The sequence below is a fragment of the Triticum aestivum genome, chromosome 3A, assembly GCF_018294505.1.
Source record: "Triticum aestivum cultivar Chinese Spring chromosome 3A, IWGSC CS RefSeq v2.1, whole genome shotgun sequence".
NCBI lineage: Eukaryota > Viridiplantae > Streptophyta > Magnoliopsida > Poales > Poaceae > Triticum > Triticum aestivum.
The window spans coordinates 402,801,348-402,822,272 of record NC_057800.1 but is presented as its reverse complement, the minus strand read 5'-3'; positions in this window follow the sequence as shown (position 1 = coordinate 402,822,272).

Sequence of the window (20,925 nt, the reverse complement as noted above, 5' to 3'; positions counted from 1 at the left end):
TTTCCGGTGGCTGATGGCAAAGCCTTTCTTTGTCGTACGCTAGCTGACGGCAAAGTGTCGGCAGACGGCAAATCTGCTGATTCCAGTAGTGTTTGGATTGCTATATTTGGATAAAAGTTACTACCAGTACGATGGTTAACACTGATGTGAAGGAGGATGTTATTTCTAGATTTGGATAGGGAATACATTGTGTTCTCATATTATTTTTCCTACAATGCATTATTTGCTCTTCCAGAACACATGTACTCAAAATGATCGGCCTTGCCATAACTGAATACACCAGTTTAATGGTCACAATGAAGACAAGCCATGGATATAAGTTCCAAGTTGGGTTCATGAACCAAAAAGATCACTGATTTTTTTATGGCCGAACTTGGATAAACTTCCTCAAGTGTTACAGACTGAAAGTTGGCGCATGAATGTTGATGGAAATAGCAGAACCTGGTCTCATCTGCACTGCGATCTTCCACCCTGACGTCGTTCCAATTGTTCATCCATGTTAGTTTTGTATCTGGTTCTTGCCTGTTGCCTCAATTACTTCTTAATCCACCTATTCTATCTAACTAATCACAATTTAACTTTAGAAGTAGCAACGAATCTCTCATGAAGATGCTACTTCTAACTGATATTTTCTTATAATTGGTGGCACGTGTAGGTTTTTTCAGAGTTAAGCAGGCTGCTTGTTTGTTATTCTGTAACAACTCGGCTGTTACTGATGGTACTGAAGTTGACTGGGATGACATCCACAAGTTCCTACACTTTATTGATCGTCTTGAGGTCCTTGTGGGGCATTTCAATGAAGGCCACGTGGGATATGTGTGCCACTGCTGCACTCGTTGAACAGGTCCAATTGTGTCACAAAACTTATGGTACGAGCTGTTTCCTATTATATATGTTGTTCATAAACTATTGCTTATACACAGTTTTACAGCTATGATCTTCTTGAAATAGAAATTGCCCAGTTCTATTGTTCCTATACAGATGCCTGACCATGGTCGGGTCAGACTTGCGCTTGGTCACAACATGATGTTCATGTCGACCTACTCCATTCCCCTTGGAGGTGAAAAGATACTTATTCATGGGTGGTCTCAAATAATGAAGGCCCTTCCATCTTGGAGAATAGGACAAAAGATTATGTTCCTACTTTTCCATGGCTCTAAAGAGAATATCCTGTTTATTGGCCACATTGAGTGATGGAGCCGCTTTCAGAAGGTTGTGGATGCGTGGGGTGGCGCCTGGGCCTTGTCCTGGGGCTTGGCGGCCTCACCCTTGGTTAACTGTAGGCAAAGTAGCACTGTTCGAGGCGTGCTTTGTACAGTTGAACCTGTATAAGTACTCATACTGCTTTCAGCTATGGTTGTTAAGTGCCCCAGCTGGTTTCTGTTGAGGTTGTTAAGTACTCCTGCTCCTTTTACAGTCTGTCGTGTTTCCTCAGTATTGTCTTCCTCTAGCCGCCAAAACCAAACCATCATGGTTTTTTTCTAAAGAATACCCTATCCAGGCCTACTTATTTTTCTACGCCCTGATGGGCTGCAACTCTTTCAAGACACCTGCAAATCTTGAAAGTAATATGAAATGGGTTGTAAATATAAAAACAGATGACAAATTGGCAATTACTTTATAATTTATGAATTTTTTCACATTTTCAAATTCCTATTTCACTGGGCATTAATCTAATTTAAATATATCTTCAAAGTACTTTAAATCAGACTCGACATTTCGGTATTAAAAATAGTTTGCAACCCACAGAAATATGCGAATTTTTTTTTGACTGTGAACTGTGGGGAAAACCCCCACAGCATACGGAAACTTTATTAAAGCCAGACAACAGTTACATCAACATGATTATAAGAGGTAACCGAAAGGAGAGGAGAAAAACAAAATAAAATAAAAAGGCTAAAACTTAAGGTGGCAAGAAAGAGATCCACTTGAGTAACTCATCCTTGTATCCAGATTTGATTCGATGCTGCATCAGAGTAATGTTATGCCTGAAAGCTCCTCTCCATTTGTTGAAACTTGCCCTCTCACCTCTGAACACTGTGGCATTGCTGATGATCCAGATATTCCAGCAGGCAATAAATACTACTTTATTGAAAAGGGGCTTATCAAAACTTCTCCTTGCCTGGATGACTAGGTCAGACATTGAAGTTCGAGCCGACCAATCGATCTGCAAATAATTCCAAACTCTGACACTGAAATTGCAGTTGAAGAAGAGATGGTCTCTGGTTTCTCTCACTTGAAGGGGGCATAGCCTGCAAGTAACACCATCATCCATGTGCCAGTGCCTTCTATCAACCATATCCTTAGTGTTGAGTCTATCCATGATGAGCATCCATGCAAAAACCTTGATCTTGGTAGTGCAAGAGGATTTCCAGATCCAGCACAGCAAGTGGTTAAATGTTTCATTCTGAAAAACATGACCATAGAATAGCTTAGGTTTGTAAACCTTTGAAGAGCCCTGCCAGAACCATAAATCCTTACAAGCGTCATCTCTTGTATGGGAGACCAACAAACTTCTTATCAAGTTTAGCTCATCAAAAGCTTGAGCAGACAAAGGTAGGTGAAAGTGTTGGTACAAGTCAATTGAATCGAAGATGACCTTAACAGAAATCCATGGATCCTTGGCAAAAGAGAATAATCTTGGGAATCTAGACTGCAAGCTAGAAACTTCATTGCCAAGATTCCAGTTATCAGACCAAAAGAGAGCAGTGTCCCCAGCATTGACCTGCACCCAGGAGCAGTCCCTAAAATTCTGCAAGATCTTACAAATATCCTTCCACCAAAAAGAGCCACAAGAAGTTGTTCCCTGGGGCATGCCATCATGATAATATGAGTCCCAAATTAAGGACACCCAAGGTAGGTCTTTCCTGTTGAGAAAGTTACTAGCATGCTTGAGAAGCAAAGCCACGTTTTGAACACCCAGGTTCAAAATACCAAGACCACCCTTGTTTTTTGGTCTACAAATCAAATCCCAAGCAGCAAGAGATGGAGCAGGCTCCTCCCTATTTTTTCTCCACAGACATTGCCTTTGAATTCTTTCCAACTGCCTTAGGATTCCAGCAGGAACAGCCAGGCTGCCCATAAAGAAGATTGGCATGGAAGACAAGGCAGAATTTAAGAACTGCAGCCTCTCACCTTGATTAAGGAAGGAGGAGCTGGCAGTCATTCTCCTCTCCATACAATCCACAAGAGGCATGAAGTCCACCATCTTTGGCCTTGTAGTACCCACAGGCAGACCAAGGTAAGTAAAAGGCATCTTTCCAATTTGGCATCCAAAAGCAGAAGCAAGCTCAGTCATGACTGCATTTTCAACATTTATAGGAATGATAAAAGATTTATGGTAATTGACATCAAGACCTGTGGACCGAGAGAACACCAACAGCATATCCTTCAGTGCTAGAAGTTGTTGCCTGTCAGCAGGGAGGATGATCAGAGTATCATCGGCATATTGAATGATAGGGTAGTCTTGATCATGGCAGGGAATAGGTAACTTTAGGATCCCCTTGCTGAACATATCATTGATCACTGTTTGCAGAAGATCAGCAGCTATTACAAAGAGAAGAGGAGAAACAGGGTCCCCCTGTCTAACTCCTTTTTTGCAAACAAACTTCCCAGGCACACCATTCAAAAGGACAGAAGAAGTACCAGTGGCAAGTAACTGCTTCATCCATAGTATCCACTTTTCATTAAAACCTTTGTGCCTTAGGATTTGGAAGATAGCTTCATGCTCAACAGAGTCAAAAGCCTTCTCAAAGTCCAATTTGAGGATCACAATTGGCCTCTTTGACTGATGGCATTGATGCAGATACTCAAAGGTCCAACCAATGCAATCCTGAGTTGTTCTGCTCTTAATGAAACCATACTGATTCTTATGAATGCATTTCATAATTATCCTCTGAAACCTATTGGCAGCCATCTTAGAAAGGAACTTCAGACCCATGCTTGTTAGAGAAATAGGCCTATAATCCCCCACTTCCTCCGGTGATAGTTTCTTGGGTATCAGAGTAATGAAAGAGATATTAATGTTGTCCAGTACTGCAGTCCCCTCATGAAAAGCATGAGCCAAATCATAGAAATCAGCTGATATGATGTGCCAGCACCTCTTGAAAAATAGACCATTAAAACCATCAGGTCCAGGTGCTTTATCCATAGGCATGTGTTTGACCACATCATCCATTTCCTCTTTTTCAAAAGGCTTAGTAAGCAAATCCAGGCCATCCACTGGAGTTATTAAAGATGCTAAATCAAAACCCATTGCAATCCCTCTAGAAGTGCCCATTCTGTTCTTGAAACAGCTCCAAATAATTCCAGCCATTTGATCATGGTCAGAGACCACAGAGCCATCAGGTAATTTAAGACTAGCAATTGAATTTCTCCTGTGCCTCTTAGTGGCCATGGCATGAAAAAACTTGGTGTTTTCACCCCCAACCTTAATATACCTGATAGTGCATCTCTTTTTCCAGTACATGCAGTGCAGGTGCAAAAGCTTTTCCAAATGAGCCTTCACAATTTTCCTGAAATTGAACTCCTGTCTAAACAAGGGCCTCCATTCCTCCAACTCATCCAAAAGGAAGACCACATGATTACACTTGCTAATCAACAATTTTAACTTGGAAACATTCATTTGCCATCTCTTAAGACACATTCTTAGATGCTTAAACTTGTCAGCAATCTTAGCAGTAATGTGAGTCTTCCTAGATGAGGTTAGCCAAGATGATTCCACACACTCCATAAAGCCCTCTAGTTCCAACCAATAGTTTTCAAATCTAAAGAGGTTTCATTTAGGTATGGTTGTCTTGATTGATACTAAACAAGGGATATGGTCAGAGGCAGTCCTGGCCAGAGGCAATACTTCAGTCATCGGATAGTCAGTGATCCAATCTACTGAGGTGAAGAACCAGTCTAACTGCTCCAGAAGAGGGATGTCCTGCATATTAGACCAAGTGTATGATCTACCTTTAATTGGCAATTCAAGAAGTCCCAAATGTCCAATATCCTCATTGAAGATGAACATATCATTTATGTCCCCACCAGGTAAGTTTCTATTGTCCACTGACCTAAGGAAATTGAAGTCACCAAGCAATAACTAGTGCTCATCAATAGGGATACATAGATTATATAGCCAGTTTATAAAATTGTCCCTTGCTTCCCCCTGACAGGGACCATATACAACAACCAAGGTCCAACTTTCATTATTCTGCCTGGAGGTAAACTTAATCACAACAGCAAATTGCTGAACTTCAATTAGATTTCCAATAAAAACATTTGAATTCCAAACCACAAGAATACCACCAGAAGCCCCTATTGAAGGGGAGCAAGCAAAAGAGTCAAATCTCTTAGGGCAGAAACTTTTGATTGATCTCGAATCGAAAGATGAGCATTTAGTTTCCTGCAAGCAGGCTATAGAGCATTGACATTCCTCAATTTTTTGTCTGACAACTCGCTGCCTAGCTTCAGAGTTCAAACCTCTAACATTCTAGCACAACACATTCCAGTTTCTACATGAATTACTCATTAAAACATATACTAGGCAGCATAACCCATATGACACACAATGTCACATGTCCAAAATAACAGAACAAAGTCTAACCCACCACACAGACATAAGAGAGTTCATGACATAACTGGCATACATAAAACATAAGAGCGGCAAACTTAGGGGCCTGCCACACCCAAAAGTCCAGGAGTAGGTTAAACATCAAGATCGACGGAGGCAGAAGCAGGTGGGTCCACCATAAGTGCATCCACAGAGAGGAGAGTGGCATCAATTTCCAACTCTCTCCCTATTTCCTGAAGCCGCGCAATCGGAGTCGCCAGGGGGATTTCTTCAGAAGCCTGCTCTTCAGACTCATGGGCCGTGAAGGGCTTCGCTCTGGGCTTCTTCTACTTGGGCTGTATAGCAAGCTCATGAAAAACGGGCTTGAAACCATCCCGCTTGACAGAACACCTAGTGCAACGTCTGACGGCCATATCAACAATTGGTGTTGGCGCCAAAGGTTGTCGTGGCCTTCTCGCAGTCACCACAGACATAGGAGGAACCACCTGATCAGGTGCAGAGTCAACAAACAAAGCTCTAGAGACCGGCCTGGCCACTTCCTGGTCCTTCCAAGTGAGACGAGGCAGATCCAGATCAGAGAAAGCGAAATCCCAGCTTTGCTTAGACAGAACAACAGGCGACAGAGGCTGCATTGGAACTGGCTTGGGGACAGAGAACACTATAGGAGCTTGTAGCAGACTTTCAAAAGATCTTATCCAAATCATGTCAGGAGGTAGAGGAGGCCCATAAGGCACAGCAGGCATAACCAATTCCTCCCTAATCACAGGAGGCTGATAGACCACAATGGCCCAATGATCAGGAGCAAACTCCTCATTGAATGGAGGAGTAACAGGGGCCTCAGGCTGCTCATCATCAAGAACTATAACAGGTGTCATATGGGCATCAATAGCAGAGCTTGGCTGTGCAGATAAATCTACCACCATGGACTCCTGGTCCTGCACAGGATCAGGGGCTACATTGTCATCCCAGTTCCCCCAGTTATCATCAGCTATCTCATTGACCACAGGTGCTGGTGGCACTGCATTCCATCCCAAAGCAGGAAAAGCAGGTAAGTTGAAAGGGGGCATCTCAGGGAATGGAACACCAGGCACCGGGCGGGTGCGGATTGCCATTGATGGGCATACAATCCTCATCTTGAGGCATCTGCTCGGCAAAGTTTGCCCCCAAAATATATAGGGGAGCAGTCCAAGAAACTCTTGCACCTCCATAGGGTGCAAAATCCATAAACACCACATCACGTGGCACCAGAATGTCTTCAGGGAAGGAAGCAAACACCAGAGACCTGACCAAGTAAGGATCCTCGCTAACCCAATGATGAAACTTGCCAAAAGTGTTGACAGCAGCCCTGATACACTCTGTATTGCGAAGATCCAAAGGAATGCCCAGGAACATGAGAAGGCCCTGACGGAAACCCTGAATGCCGCGGAAATTTTCTCCCTCGTCATGCTTCATAAAACGCACAAAGCGATCATTGCCCAGTGGCTGCGGCAGGAGCTGCAGCAGATGGAAACGTACAACAACATCACGAAGCTCAAAAAGCCCCACAGAGCGAATCCATGGCTGAGCCGATCTGACTAAAACTCCATGCTCTTGCAACCACTGAACTACAGCCTCTCTAGCAACACCTATCTCATCTGGCTGGGGGATAGGCATTACCTCAGCAAGCATAAACTCCTCATGGCGGCGCACAATTGGGGTATGCGGCGAAACGAAGGTTCTTGGAAGGCGATCTTCACCATCGTCGATGACATGGTGGCCCGCGGGGACGTAAAGCTGGGATCCAGATGAAAGTTCGCCATCGGAACCGAGGGCTCGGCCTCGAACGACGGCGAGTGCAACGGCGGAGGAGGGGTTTCAGGCGGCGAGGCAGAGGGAGTCTTGGGGCCAGGGCTGATGGAACTGGACGAGGGAGTTAATGCGGAAGTGGAAGGGAGGTCCAAGTTTGGTAAAAGCGTTGTCAGAGAGATATTCTCACAGCACGCCTCGGAAGTCGTAGCGTTAGTGGATTTGGGTTGCCAAACAAGCCCCAAAACCTGTGCAAATTTGTTGCAATCCTTCCTGGTGTGACCCGACTTAAGGCAGGAGATGCACCACAACTTGGACGTGCAGGAGGCTGCAAAGTGTCCCTTCCTCAAACACTTTTGACACGTGAGAACCTCATCAACCCTATTAGAAATTAAATCCTCAAAATCATCCCTGGCTTGCTGAGAAGAAGGAATATCCAAATTATCTGCAGAAGAAGCCGGGCCAGCCCTGTCAGGCCCAACGGAGAGCAGCCCATGGCCCGTGGCACATGTTGGCACGTCCACATTCAAAGTACCCGAATTCCCACCCGAGATAGACGGCGAGCGATCAGATAACGGCAGGAGATCTTGAACCGTACCAAACGAGATAGACGGCCTCGTCGACATCCACCGGAGGCTCACCGGCGGTGCGGGATGGATGACAACTCTCTCATGTGGCGGGATAGAATAACCAGCGTCTTCAATAGTTTGAATACAGTTTTCTGTAGCCAGATACCGATAACCTCGACAAGCATTATAATTTTGAAAGACCGCAAATGATAATTTCTTGCCAACAGAATTTGAGGATTTGAATGAAGATTTTGATGGCCTAGAATGCATGGCTAGAACCCCAAGAGCTGCACGTCGCTTAGAAGGACTAACGAGGATCCACTCAGCATCACATTCCAAATTCCAGATCCTAAACTCACGATTCCAATTTGGGCCCCCGTTACTCCAAAGATGAAAGTAACATTTGAAATGATCACAAGCAAAAGATCGAAGACTAATAATGATCATGGCAACAGCCTTGCAAGATACCTGAAAGCCAACTACCTTATCCTTGATCAAGAAAACCATAAGATCGATACCCGAGCCGCCAATTGCCGCCTCAAGAGCTGCCACCGCCGAATCTTCATTCAAACGGAAGGAATGACGTCCAAACGAGACCACCATGGTAAAGATCTCCGAGTCCTCCATGGGATGCACCGAAAAGCCCGTAGATTGAAAAACCTTCTCAGCAAAAACCAAACCCTTGGAGAAGTCCAAGCCAAGGGTGGAACCATTATTGGAACCCATAAAGATGGGTATGAACGAGTAGATCTCAAGACATCGGAGAGATCTAATGGAGGGAAACTATAATTTGGTGGCTAGGGGTGGAGATCGCCGGAGGTGGTGGAGATCGCCGTGGAGGGGGTGGGGGTGGAGCATTGTAGATGCACCTATGGTTTGAGGTGGACCGCAATAAATTGCATCAGAAGTCGCAATGAGCTATATATAAATTATTAAAAAAAGAGGGAATGGTCTGACTTGTGGGCCTATTAAGTTGACGTGTATGCAAGATTTTTTAGTTATTATATACGTCAACAAACGATTCTAGCAGACGTAACCGTTGGATGTCAATCCAACGGCCGTCGTGTTTCTTCAATCTCTGATCTTCTTGCTCCAGCCGCCAAATCCAGCGCCGGCGGGACCGCCTGCTCCCGCCTCCCGTGGCCAGCTGTGCTGCCTGGCAGGCCTCATGACCCCATCATATACTCGCATCCCTGGCCTGTCTATACATCTACTCACCCACACCTCCTGTTATTTTCCGGCGACGGCAGCCGAACCAGTCAACCCTCGTACTCTCCACTGCGTGGGCAGCCACTACCGTGTCTTCCCCGGCTCCGTGTCGTTCCCTTTGTAGGCCTCACCGGCGTCCACCGCCCTGGTGCTCTCAGCGCGGCATGGTCAACGTGGCCAACGAACGGCATCCATCGGAAGTGGACTGTACGTGGAGAGGCTGACAGCTGGGTCCACGGTCGCACACAAGGAAATGCCTCCTTATTACGTGCAAAATAATGATTCCTCCACCTAACATCTGGGACCCGCCAGAAGGGCCTCTGTATTTCGTGAAAAAAAATGTTCCCTCCGTTGACAGGTCGGACCCACCAACCATATCTTTGCATGCAAGGAAGTGCCTTCTTATTGCGCACAAAAAATGAATACCCCCTGCCAGCTGGGACCCACCATAGTGGGAGGCTGACTTGTGGGCCTACTAAGTTGACGTGGACAGTGGGCTTTGTGAACTTAGTCAATATATGAACGATTCTAGCTCTAGTGACCGTACGATGTCCATACAATGGCCGTAGTGCTTGTTCAACCTCTGGTCTTCTTGCTCCAGCCGCCCAAACCAGCGCCGGTCGTGCCGCATGCAACTGCCTCCCGTGGCCGGCTGTGATGCCGCGGAGGCCTCACCGCCCCCACTACTCCCACCGCTGGCCAGGCCATCCCTCTACTCACCCACACCCCCTGTTATTATGCGGCGATGGCAGCCTCACACCGCAGTCGAACCAGTGAACCCTCATACTCCTCTCCGCGTGGGCATCCACTGTCGTGTCTTCCCTGGTTCCACGTTGTCCCCTTCCTAGGCCTTGCCGTCGTCCACCGCCTTGGTGCTCTCGGCGCGGCGTGGTCAATGTGGTCAATGACCAATTTCCATCAGAAGAGTACTGTACGTGGAGAGGCTGACAACTGGGTCCACGGCAGCCGCAAGGAAGTGCCTCCTTATTACGCACAAAATAATTATCCCTATACCTGACAGTGGGGACCCACTGGACGGGCCACCATATTTCGCGAAAAAACTACTCCCCCCTGACTGCTGGGACCCACCAGCTACATCTTCGCACCCAAGGAAGTGCGTCCGGTAAAAAAAAACGATTCGCCCCCCTAACTGTTGGGATCCACTAGCTATATCTTCGCATGCAAGGAAGTGCCTGAGAGTTAGGACTCACCTGGTCGAAGCGTATGTAGCATTTCATTCTAGTCACGAACGTGTACGTACATACTGGTCGATGTAGAGCGTGCACGTGTCATAGTAGAGGCGCACATGTAGCTTGTACACGTACGTACAACGGCCAGTGTGCAAGAAAGAAAATACGGCCACGTACGTACATATGGGTGGGGTCTCGAACGCCTACTCGCGCATACGTATGGCTAGGGCTCGTGTACATGGCTGGGTCGGAACGGAGAAACTGCGTCGTCGTCGTGTTCATGGGGAGCCAACCGGCTGGGTCGGAATGGAATGCGTCGTCATGTTCATCGGGAGGGCTTGGACAGAACAACCGATGGAAATGAGGCCCGGCGTACCACAGAATGGAGGACACGGCCTTGTGTTCGATCGGCCATAGTCAAAATGGGATCCTGTTCATCGGGAGGGGTCTGGCGTACCGCAAAACGGAGGAAACGGACCTCCTACGGTCGAAACGGGGCTCCTGTTCATCGGGAGGGGTATGGCATACCGCAAAACGGAGGAAACAGACTTGTGTTGGAGCGCTACAGTCGAAACGGGGGTCCTGTTCATTGGGAGGGGTGTGGCGTACCACAAAACGGGACTCCACGGGATATTGTTCATCTCCACCGTCGACCCCTCCAGCCTCCACGGGCTACTGTTCATCCACCGTCGACCTCCTCCAGCCTCCACCTGCGACTATTCATCCACGGGCTCTTGTTCATCCAGCCTCCACCGTGCGCTACTCCACCGGCTACTGTTCAACCAACCCTCTCCACGGGCTCATGTTCAACCACCCCTCCACGGGCTACTGTTCATCCAGCCCTCCACCATCTACTATTCATCTAGCCCTCCACAGGGTGGTCCTGTTCATCTAGCCCTCCACGGGGTCCTGTTCATCTAGCCCTCCACGGGGTCCTGTTCATCCAGCCCCAACTGGCTCGATCGATCGGGGTCCTGTTCATCCAGAGGCAACACCACGGGGTCTTGTTCATCCACCCCCACCGGGAAATGTTCATCCAAACCCCCCAGCAACGCTCACTGTTCGTCCAGAGGTAGCATCGATCGGCTTCAATTAGCAGCAGTAGCGAAGGAATCGCTCGATCGGGTTTAGTTAACAGCCATCGATCGATTGCTCGGGTTCAGTAACGCGTAGCCTGTAGTGCAATTGCTCGGGTTCAGTAGGCGAATGCCTTGCTCGGGTTCAGTTAGAGCCCAACGCCTCACACCCACGCGCATGCGTTTACGAGAGAAACATGCATCGCTCGGCCTCGACCACCCACCGTAACCGGGAACACCCCGATATTTTCCTTGCCCTCGCTTCTACCACGGTTTTTTCTGTCATGGACGGCCCAAAGAATGTCATGTAGCTGCGTCTCCGGCCCGCCCAGGACGGAAAGCCCATTTTCTGTCATGATTTTTTGTCATAGAAGTAGGAGCCCACCACATCTATGATGATACCGGGTTTTGTCACAATTATCGTCATAGAAGTGTCATAAGTATGACAGAGAAATTTTTTGTTCGGCCCAAAATGTCATGAATGTGTCTTTTTTTATAGTGGCAGTTTGTCTCTGTGGCATGGATACCTACCTATAGCGCTCGACTATCGGTGTGTGGTGGGGGGAGGCCTTATTAACTATAGAGGTATAATGGCTGGTATATGTGTGGAGGAGGAGAGAGGCCTACCTTATGTATTAAGGGAGATCGATCGGCATCCATGCATATGTGTAGGAGAGAGACAGAGCTAGAGTGTTGGAGGGGGTGGTAGTGGAGTTGCTTCTAACAAATGGCGGGAGAGGCTTGCTAGACAAACTGAGGGCATGCCTGCAATATCAATAAGAGAGGGGATGGCTGCCTGTCTGTGCGCGTGCATGTGAGAGGAGAGACATAACTTGTGAGGGGTCAGGATGCAGGCACGAATGATGAGGCGGGATGATATGGCTGTGGTAAGCAGACATAACTACATAGGAAGATCAATCATCCTCTACTAGAGAAAGGAGAGACATAACTTGTGAGGTACATCGATCGATGGGTGGGGGGAAATAGTTAAAGTCGACCTAGGTATATGTAGGGAGATCGACCGATATACATGCATGTATGTGTTAGAAGCAAATAAGGCCAGAGGAGAAGGATAGAGAGAGGGATGAATGTAAGAGGTGGTGCGAGAGGCATACTATATCAAGGGGGAAGGAGTGTGCGAGTACGAGATCGATGAAAAGAGTGGTGGGAGTGAGGCATGGACGGTGAGAAGAGAAGAGGGGAAGCTTGTGTTTGTGGTAGGCACACCTGGATAGAGAGGCATATCGATCGATGTGTGCCGTAAAGAAGGAGCTGGGGGGCCTACACCACTGTTCATTATCTTCCGATATTCCGATAAATCGGCCATTTACCGCTTACCTGTGTGTGACCGATAAGATAAATCGGCCGATAAATCAGCCGATATGGTGATAAGTTGGCCGATATGTCGATAAATTGGCCGATTCACCCCTTATCATGGGTCCACCGATAAGTTCCCGAGAAGCAATATCCCCAACATTGGCCTACACACACCGTGGGTGAACAACCTAAAGTGAAAAGACGAATTTGCGCGATGGAGCTAGAGAATGCCGAGGGAGGGTGAGAGGGATGCGGCCGTGTGCATGCACGAGAGAAAGTTAGCACTAGCTACAAAGATAAGAGGATTGTGTGGGTGTAAAAGACGAATAGAAATCATAATTCACTAGAAAAATCGAATTAGGATATTTGAAGAATTTATCATAGTGTTTTAAACCGACGCATGTGTGAATATATATAACGGTGATACACATGGTGTGGTTATGAACATGTTATACTACATATAATATATTTTATCTCTACTCTTATAAAAAAACAGAGTTGTCGATGATGGTGTGCCTGCCATCCTGCAATATAGGCCGTCCGATTTATATCTGACGGAAGGAAGGAAACTATGGCAATTTTGAAAAAAGATACCCACACCCCTCTCCATATTTGCAAATAAGGCCTCCCCTTGACCATGTTGATGTTCCATGGAACGCATGGGCATCTTGCTACTACTACATATAATATATAGAACATTGATTATAATTTGGGCTAATGTGTGGCTTTTCCAGCTCAGGGCTAAATACTTGTCATAATGTAGGGGGCGGGGCACTGTACTTTGTGTGATAAACACGGTGTACGTATGGAACATGGTTTAGATTACGAATATGTAGTTAGTACATCAAATGTACTATTATTTGGAATCAACATCAAGTGTATTCCAAAGATTGAATTCGAGTTCATATAGTACACATAGTTCATATCTATCTCTATAGTAATCATGTGGTGTGTTGTTAAGGTAATACACGAATGATGGTTCAAGTTGGCAACAATCATGATTGTAGATTCTTACTGAAATACAGAAACGAATTCAAATTCAGTTCAAATTGCAGTGGTAGTATAAACATTTGGAATGCACTAAAATGTTGGTATGAGAAGGTTGCATGCATTATACAGCCAGCGAAAAAATTTAATTGGACATAACATGGATTCATACTCTCTCTTTGTGTAGCTTTGAATAGCATTTGTATAGTAAAACAGGACAAGACTCTCTCTTTGTGTGGTGTGAATAGTTTTATTTTTTTTCATTTTTTTCGTTGAGGGAAGTGAGAATTGATTTGGTACGTACAAGTACAATATTACACGTTAGGCTTGTCCCTAAAATTCAACCCGCGCCTTGTTATATCCCGAAAATTCTGCTATCGTGCTCCCAAAACTGGCGCCTTCACAACCCGCGCCTTGAGATCCTGAAATTACAACACGCGCGAAAACTCCCTCCAGCTACCAAATCCCGACACGCGAAACCCCCCTTCTAACCCTGAGCCGAAAGGGCCGCTAGTTCAAATCGGTGGGGGTACTTTTGTAACAAGCGTGTCCCTAAGTCATGGTTCCCCCTCCCATCGCCTCCTTTTTGCCATTCGAAATCCCAGACCGCCATAACCTCTCCGCTCCAGCCGCGAAACCCACCCTCCTCTGTACGGAACCTCACTCATGACCCACAAGTATAGGGGATCTATTGTAGTCCTTTTGATAAGTAAGAGTGTCGAACCCAACGAGGAGCAGAAGGAAATGATAAGAGGTTTTCAGCAAGGTATTCTCTGCAAGCACTGAAATTATAGGTAATAGATAGTTTTTTGATAAGATAATTTGTAACGAGCAACAAGTAACAAAAGTAAATAAAGTGCAGCAAGGTGGCCCAATCCTTTTTGTAGCAAAGGACAAGCCTGGACAAACTCTTATATAGAGAAAAGCGCTCCCGAGGACACATGGGGATTATCGTCAAGCTAGTTTTCATCACATTCATATGATTCACGTTCGGTACTTTGATAATTTGTATGTGGGTGGACCGGTGCTTGGGTACTGTCCTTACTTGGACAAGCATCCCACTTATGATTAACCTCAATTGCAAGCATCCACAACTACAACAAAAGTATTAAGGTAAACCTAACCATAGCATGAAACATATGGATCCAAATCAGCCCCTTACGAAGCAACGCATAAACTAGGGTTTAAGCTTCTGTCACTCTAGCAACCCATCATCTACTTATTACTTCCCAATGCCTTCCTCTAGGCCCAAATAATGGTGAAGTGTCATGTAGTCGACGTTCACATAACACCACTAGAGGAGAGACAACATACATCTCAACAAAATATCGAATGAATACCAAATTCACATGACTACTAATAGCAAGACTTCTCCCATGTCCTTAGGAACAAACATAACTACTCACAAAGCATATTCATGTTCATTATCAGAGGGGTATTAATATGCATATAGGATCTGAACATATGATCTTCCACCAAATAAACCAACTAGCATCAACTACAAGGAGTAATCAACACTACTAGCAACCTACAGGTACCAATCCCAGACTTAGAGACAAGAATTGGATACAAGAGATGAACTAGGGTTTGAGAGGAGATGGTTTTGGTGAAGATGTTGATGGAGATTGACCCCCTCCCGATGAGAGGATCGTTGGTGATGACGATGGTGATGATTTCCCCCACTCGGAGGGAAGTTTCCCCGACAGAACAGCTCCGCCGGAGCCCTAGATTGGTTCCGCCAAGGTTCCGCCTCGTGGCGGTGGAGTCTCATCCCGAAAGCTTTCTTATGATTTTTTTCTCCACGAAAGACTCCATACAGCAGAAGGTGGGCATCGGAGGGCCACCAGGGGACCCACGAGGCAGGGGCGCGCCCAGGGGGGTAGGGCGCGCCCCCGCCCTCGTGGCTGGTGAGTGGCCCCCCTCTAGTACTTCTTGCGCTCAATATTTTTTATATATTCTGAAAATAACTTCTGTGAAGTTTCAGGACTTTTGGAGCTGTGCAGAATAGGTCTCTAATATTTGCTCCTTTTCCAGCCCAGAATCCCAGCTGCCGGCATTCTCCCTCTTTATGTAAACCTTGGAAAATAAGAGAGAATAGGCATAAGTATTGTGACATAATGTGTAACAACAACCCATAATGCAATAAATATCGATATAAAAGCATGATGCAAAATGGACGTATCAACTCCCCCGAGCTTAGACCTCGCTTGTCCTCAAGCGAAAGCCGAAATCGAAAAATATGTCCACATGTTTAGAGATAGAGGTGTCGATAAAAATAAAATACGTACATGAGGGCATCATGATCATTCTTAAAACAGCAGCTTATATAATTATTGTCATATGATCTCTTATGCTAGAGTAACAATTCAATCACAATTTCAAGTATGAATCATAAACTTCATTGAAAACTAACAAACTATAATCTCAGTCATTGAAGCAATTGCAATTTATCATAACATAGGAAAGAGTCAATATAAGAGCTTTTCAGCAAGTCCACATACTCAACCATCTTTTAGTCTTTCACAATTGCTAACACTCACGCAATATTTATGGGTATGAAGTCTTAATCAGACACAGAGGAAGATAGGGGCTTATAGTTTTGCCTCCCAACGTTTTACCTCAAGGGTAATGTTAACAATAATAGTTCATGAAAACTCACATCCAATTAGCCATATATACCAGGATCTTTCCAACATATTGTGCTTGCCAAAAGATAAAATGTAAAAAGGAAAGGTGAAGATCACCATGACTCTTATGTGGGAGATAAAAGTTGAAGATAGGCCCATCGCAGAGGGGAGCAGAGGTTGTCATGCGCTTTTATGGTTGGATGCACAAAATCTTAATGCGAAAGAACGTAACTTTATATTGCCACTTGTGATATGGACCTTTATTATGCAGTCCGTCGCTTTTATTTCTTCCATATCACATGATTTTATAAAGCTTATTTCCTCCATCACTAATAAGTCATACATATTTAGAGAGCAATTTTTATTGCTTGCACCGATGACCACTTACTTGAAGGATCTTACTCAATCCATAGGTAGATATGGTGGACTCTCATGGCAAAACTAGGTTTAGGGATATTTGGAAGCACAAGTAGTATCTCTACTTGGTGCAAAGAATTTGGCTAGCATGAGGGGAAAGGCAGTCTCAATCATGTTGGATGAGCCATGACAATATAACTTATCTCAGATGTAAGAAAAGACAACCCATTACATTCTCTTCCTTGTCCAACATCAACTCTTTAGCATGTCATATTTTAATGAGTGCTCACAATCATAAAAGATGTCCAAGATAGTGTATTTATATGTGAAGACCTCTCTTTCTTTATTACCTCCTATTAATTGTAATGATGACCAAAACTATGTTTGTCAACTCTCAACAACTTTTATTCATCATACTCTTTATATGTGAGCTCATTACTCTCCATAAGATCCACATGATCTCTTTTATTCTTTTTATTTCTTCTCTTTTATTGTATTCCCTCAAGATCATAGCAAAATCATCAAGCCCTTGACTCAACACTAATCTTTATTATATAGCTCACGGACTCGATTACATAGAGGGATCATAAAGCAAAACTCAAAACTAGATCATACTAAAAACTTTTATTCTACTAGATCAAAATATTATGAAAAGGATGGAACTAAGAAAAACGGTAAAGATAGAGATGTGATGGTGATACGATACCGGGGCACCTCCCCCAAGCTTGGCAGTTGCCAAGGGGAGTGCCCATACCCATGTGATTATATCTCTTTTGCCAGTGAAGGAGTTGGAGTTGTTGATGATGTAAGCTTGTCGTCCCTCTTCCAAGGCATAGGCTCACCATCATAGAAGGATGATCGAGTCTCCTGAGTCCTCAAATCTACAGCCAAACTCATCCTTTTGAATCTATATTCATACTCACAGTTTTGATTTTGCAGGTCATAGATCTGGGCTTGGAGGTGCTCGATTTTCTCATGAAGCTTGAAGATGGCCTCCCCAATGTCCTTGACGTCCATCTTGTGGTTGTTGGTGAACTCCGTGATCATAATATGATTGGAGTCGAGTCCACGCTCCACCATCTCCTGACACTTGAAAACTTGTTGCTCCAATGCCTCGAGCCTTGCCTCTGTGCTTCCGGCCTTCCTTGGTCCCTCAACATCGCGGATGTGCAACAACCCCTCACATATCTCAATGGTTTGAGGGTGTTGCAGCACCTCCGCGAGGTAGGGGTTGATGACCTTCTCGAAGAACTTGTCCTTGGGGGCACTTGAAGACGACATGACGACCTAGATCTGTCAGAAAAACGGCTTGAAACAAAGACGAGAGATATTTGCGTGATACAGGAGTCAAAACCTCCGGGAGATTATATAATGAATTTTTACCGACCAAAATACGTAACGTGCAAGAAAACGGAGTCCTGAGAGTGCACGAGGTTCCCATGAGGCAAGGGGCGCGCCCTCCACCCTCGTGGAGCCCTTGTGTCCTTCCCGGACTGCTTCTTATTTTTCTATTTTTCTAAATATTCCAAAACGGAGAAAAATTGCCATTAGAACTGTTTTGGAGTCGGTTTACTTACCGTACCACATACCAATTCCTTTTCGGAGTCTGAATTCCGGAAAGTGTCCCTTATATATTCCTCCGGGGTTACGGTTTCAATAACATTCGTTTCAACATTTATAGGATTACCTGAGATATAATGTTTGATTCTTTGACCGTTCACCACCTTCAGATTTGTGCCTTTGAAGTTGTTGATTTTTATGGCACCAGAACGATAAACCTCCTCGATAACGTAAGGACCTTCCTATTTAGAGAGAAGTTTTCCTGCAAAAAATCTTAAACGAGAGTTGTATAGCAATACATAATCACCTACATTAAACTCACGCTTTTGTATCCTTTTGTCATGCCATCTTTTAACTTTTTCTTTAAACAATTTGGCATTCTCATAGGCTTGGGTTCTCCATTCATCAAGTGAGCTAATGTCAAATAACCTTTTCTCACCGGAAAGTTTGAAATCATAATTGAGCTCTTTAATAGCCCAATAAGCCTTATGTTCTAGTTCAAGAGGTAAGTGACATGCTTTTCCATAAACCATTTTATACGGAGACATACCCATAGGATTTTTATATGCAGTTCCATAGGACCATAATGCATCATCAAGTTTCTTGGACTAATTCTTTCTAGATCTATTAACAGTCTTTTGCAAAATTAATTTGAGCTCTCTATTACTCAATTCTACTTGACCACTAGACTGTGGGTGATAAGGAGATGCTATTCTATGATTAACATCATACTTAGCAAGCATTTTATGGAAAGCACCATGAATAAAATGTGAACCACCATCAGTCATTAAATATCTAGGGACTCCAAACCTCGGAAAAATAACTTCTTTAAGCATCTTAATAGAGGTGTTATGATCAACACTACTAGTTGGAATAGCTTCTACCCACTTAGTAACGTAATCAACAGCAACTAAAATATGTGTATATCCATTAGAGGCAGGAAAAGGTCCCATATAATCAAAGCCCCAAACATCAAATGGTTCACTGCTCACGCTACTTCTGCTGCTCCGGCTCTTGCTCGCTCGCGCTGCTGCTGCTCTGGCTCTTGCTCGCTCGCTCACGCTGCTGCTCTCCCCCTCGCTCGTGCTGCTGCTCTGCTCTGATTTAGCTACACTTCAGTCGACTGAATCGACTTTTGGGTCAGTTGATTTTCAGGGGGTGGTGGGTCTCGCCAGAGTTAAGGAAGAACCACCCGCAGCAGGGAGGGGGGCTCACCGGAGAGGTACCCCACTATCTATCTTAGGGTTCTTGGTGGGGTGCTGCTCACTGGCAATGGGGGGCGTGGTGGTGGGGCGCTGGCGTGGGGACCACCGGAGAAAAAGCTTGGCGGGCGGGGGGGGGGGCGGGCTATAGGGCTGGCCGGGGCGACGGCGGACTAATACGTCTCCAACGTATCTATAATTTTTGATTGATCCATACTATATTATCTACTGTTTTGGACATTATTGGGATTTATTATCCACTTTTATATTATTTTTGGGACTAACCTATTAACCGGAGGCCCAACCCAGAATTGCTGTTTTTTTTCCTATTTTAGGGTTTCGAAGAAAAGGAATATCAAACGGAATGAAACCTTTGGGAACATGATTTTCTCACGGAATACAACTCAGGAGACTTGGACCCTATGTCAAGCCAGCTAACAGGAGCCCACGAGGTAGGGGGCGCGCCTACCCCCCAGGCGCACCCTCCACCCTCGTGGGGCCCCTGTTGCTCCACCGATGTACTTCTTCCTCCTATACATACCCACGTACCCCCAAACGATCAGATATGGAGCCAAAACCGTGATTCCACCGCCGTAACTTTCTGTATCCACGAGATCAAATCTTGGGGCCTGTTCCGGAGCTCCGCCGGAGGGGGCATTGATCACGGGGGGCTTCTACATCAACACCATAGCCTCTCCGATGAAGTGTGAGTAGTTTACTTCAGACCTATGGGTCCATAGCTAGTAGCTAGATGGCTTATTCTCTCTTTTTGGATCTCAATACAATGTTCTCCCCCTCTCTCATGGAGATCTATTCGATGTAATCTTCTTTTTGCGGTGTGTTTGTTGAGACCGATAAATTGTGGGTTTATGATCAAGTCTATCTATGAATAATATTTGAATCTTCTCTAAATTCTTTTATGTATGGTTGGTTATCTTTGCAAGTCTCTTCGAATTATTAGTTTGGTTTGGCCTACTAGATTGATCTTTCTTGCGATGGGAGAAGTGCTTAGCTTTGGGTTCAATCTTGCGGTGTCCTTTCCCGGTGACAGTAAGGGCAGCAATGCACGTATTGTATTGTTGCCATCGAGGATAACAAGATGGGGTTTTCTTCATATTGCATGAGTCTATCCCTCTACACCATGTCATCTTGCTTAAGGCGTTACTCTGTTTTTAACTTAATACTCTAGATGCATGCTAGATAGCGGTCGATGAGTGGAGTAATAGTAGTAGATGTAGGCAGGATTCAGTCTACTTGTCTCAGACGTGATGCCTATATACATGATCATACCTAGATATTCTCATAACTATGCTCAATTCTGTCATTTGCTCAACAGTAATTTGTTCACCCACTGTAGCATACTTATGCTCTCGAGAGAAGCACTAGTGAAACCTACGGCCCCCGGGTCTATCTCTATCATATCAATCTCCTACTACTTAGTTATTTACTTTGCTATTTACTTTGCTTTTATTTTACTTTGCATCTTTAT